The sequence below is a fragment of the Salvelinus namaycush genome, unplaced genomic scaffold (assembly GCF_016432855.1).
Source record: "Salvelinus namaycush isolate Seneca unplaced genomic scaffold, SaNama_1.0 Scaffold58, whole genome shotgun sequence".
Taxonomy (NCBI): Eukaryota; Metazoa; Chordata; class Actinopteri; order Salmoniformes; family Salmonidae; genus Salvelinus; species Salvelinus namaycush.
Window position 1 is genome coordinate 545,570 of NW_024061286.1, and position 2,542 is coordinate 548,111.

Genomic DNA, 2,542 nt, shown 5'->3' on the forward strand with positions numbered 1-2,542 from the left:
AGGGATTCTTCCAGCATCTTCTATCACTGCGCAGAAGAAGAAGATCCTCAGAGCATCAGGCCTCATCCCTGCACAAAAGGAGTTGATCCTCCTGATGGCCAGTGTCACTGCGCAGAGGAAGGGAATCGTCCCAATGGCCAGTGTCCCTGCGCACAGAGAGGGGATTGTCCCAAAGGCAAGTGTCTCTGCTGAGATGGAGGGGATCTTCCAAACAGCCAGTGTACCTGCACAGAGGGAGGGGGTTCTCCCAGCAGCTAGCATCACTGTGCAGAGGGAGGAGATCCTCCGAGCATCAGGCCTCATCCCTGCACAGAGGGAGAGGATCCTCCAAACAGCCAGTGTCCCTGTACAGAGGGAGGGGATTCTCTCAGCAGCTAGCATCACTGCGCAGAGGGAGGAGATCCTCCGAGCATCAGGCCTCATCCCTGCACAGAGGGAGGAGATCCTCCAGAAGGCCAGCGTCCCTGCGCACAGGGAGTGGATCGTCCCAAAGGCTAGTGTCCCTGCAGAGAGGGAGGAGATCTTCCTCACAACCAGTGTCCCTGTGAAGAATGGACACAATCATCCACAACCACCTCCCATCATCCCCATGGTGGCACCACTGTGGAAATGGGATGGTGGAGCGTGTACTCCACCTGTGGATTTCTATTCCAAGAGAAGAGGTCACTTAAACTTACCTAATTAGTAAAGAAATTACCATTGTGATAGCTTGATAATAAGTTGTGATAGGTTAAATGTATGGCTCATGTGAGTGTATATCTGTAATAATTTCATGCATTTTCTACATAAAACAGGTTTAGCTCCATTTTACTTTGACATTTTAGTCATTTAGCAGACGCTCTTATCCAGAGCGACTTACAGTAGTGAGTGTATACATTTTCATACTCCAGTGAATCTCTCCAGGATTTCGCATGGATTTTTTTGATATTTGCGGATAAATATTTTGCAGCAAAATTATGACATTTTGCATAGCAATATGCAATTGTTTTGTCCAATTAGTTGCAAAAATGCGCTGACAAGGGAAAAAACTGTGTTGATGTGTGGCTTGATTGAACCATATTATGCAGTAAATGTGCGGTGATTGGTTGAAATTGCGAGCCCTCTTTTTGTACTGTGGTAATGGGTCAGTTCTATGCGATAATATTGTGATGATGTGACTATTTTATGCAGAAATAGTTTGGCGATTGGTCAAATTTGTAAGCCCTCGCATAATATGCAGGGAATTGTTGATTTTGCAACCAAAACAATGCGATCGCAGAGTCCTGGAGTAACCTCCCTGCGTGTAGGTTAAGATTGGGTTGTAACAGAGTATCAGAGCCAGACGTTTCTACCTGTCAGCCAGTAATTGTTCTGTATGGTGACATGAGCAGAGTGGCCTGACTTCTCCCACTTATTACAGATGTCCGACTTAGATATGTTGAGCATCCTGCTATGATGTCCATCACCAAGCCGGAACACTCCGAGGCCACTTCTCAGTGCCAGACTGGCAGCCGGCCGGTGGCTGAGCCCGAGACCCCTGCTGTTCACAATAACAGTGGAGGCTGGCTCAGCTGGGTTTTTTGGGAGTGGAAGATTTAATAAGAAGGAGGTTCATCTACCTGAGGACAAAGACAGATCTGTAAGGAACTGGTTCTTAACACTATATTCTATGTAGAGACAATTGAGTGGATAATTTTTTTTTATTGTGGCTTGCTTCACATTGCTAACATCTTCTTCCTCAGATTGTCTGGGATCCAACTCTGCACAGATGGGTTAACAAAACTGAGCCCAAGGCTGAGGTACACACTTAAATTCAATGAAATTAAAAACAGTGAACAACCATTGTATTTCAACTGATAATATTACTAACAATTTGGAAAATGTGTTGATGTGTTTTACAGAACAAGTGTGTACCACCACCTCCACCGATGGGGACATATGGATATCAGGGGAACACTGGCCCCAAAGGAGTGAATCCTTACTCTATGAAAGCAGGTGAATATTGCTTTAGAATTCATGTGGTTTAACCAAGACTGTGTCAGCCGATCATAGATGTCCCTGGTGGTCTCCTGCTAACAGCTTTCCCACTACCAGCAGGTCTATGGGGCAGCAAATACCCTACAATACATTACAATGATGGGACCAACTCAAAGCCTCCAAGCCATGGGCCTGGACTGCTTCCTAGACAGCTCTCTGGCTTGCTCCCTCCTTCACACGTTGACCTCATGGCACCAATGGTTGTGCCACCTGACACTCTACCCTACTGAGGTATGACTCTGGAAAATCCTTCCAAATTGTATCCATTCATCATTAACTGAGATTTTTCTTTAACATAGCAAGTGGCTAAAATAGCAAGGATGTTAACTATTTTTTTATTTTTGTTCAACAGGCCATTTGCCCAGAGTGGATTTGCCATACATAGAATTTTTTCAGCATTAAAAATCTTCAGCATAAAAAAGTATTAAAAGATGATCTTTTAATTAAATCTCTCCTTTGTGTCCTCATGTTCACATTAATTTGATGTGTTCTATCATCCTTTACAATGCTTATTGCTTCTGCATTA

The 2,542-nt window shown here is 44.5% G+C and overlaps 1 long non-coding RNA gene across 2 annotated transcripts; it reads left to right on the forward strand.

Annotated features, from left to right (window-relative positions):
* Positions 1 to 492: 492 nt before the first annotated feature.
* Positions 493 to 1,940, forward strand: LOC120041914. Of its 2 annotated transcripts, none has more exons than XR_005475984.1 (3): positions 493 to 662; positions 1,722 to 1,778; positions 1,881 to 1,940. It is a non-coding gene; the product is annotated as an uncharacterized LOC120041914 (long non-coding RNA). The 2 variants fall into 2 exon arrangements; XR_005475985.1 differs by lacking the exon at positions 493 to 662 and adding an exon at positions 1,584 to 1,618.
* The last annotated feature ends 602 nt before the right edge of the window (positions 1,941 to 2,542 follow it).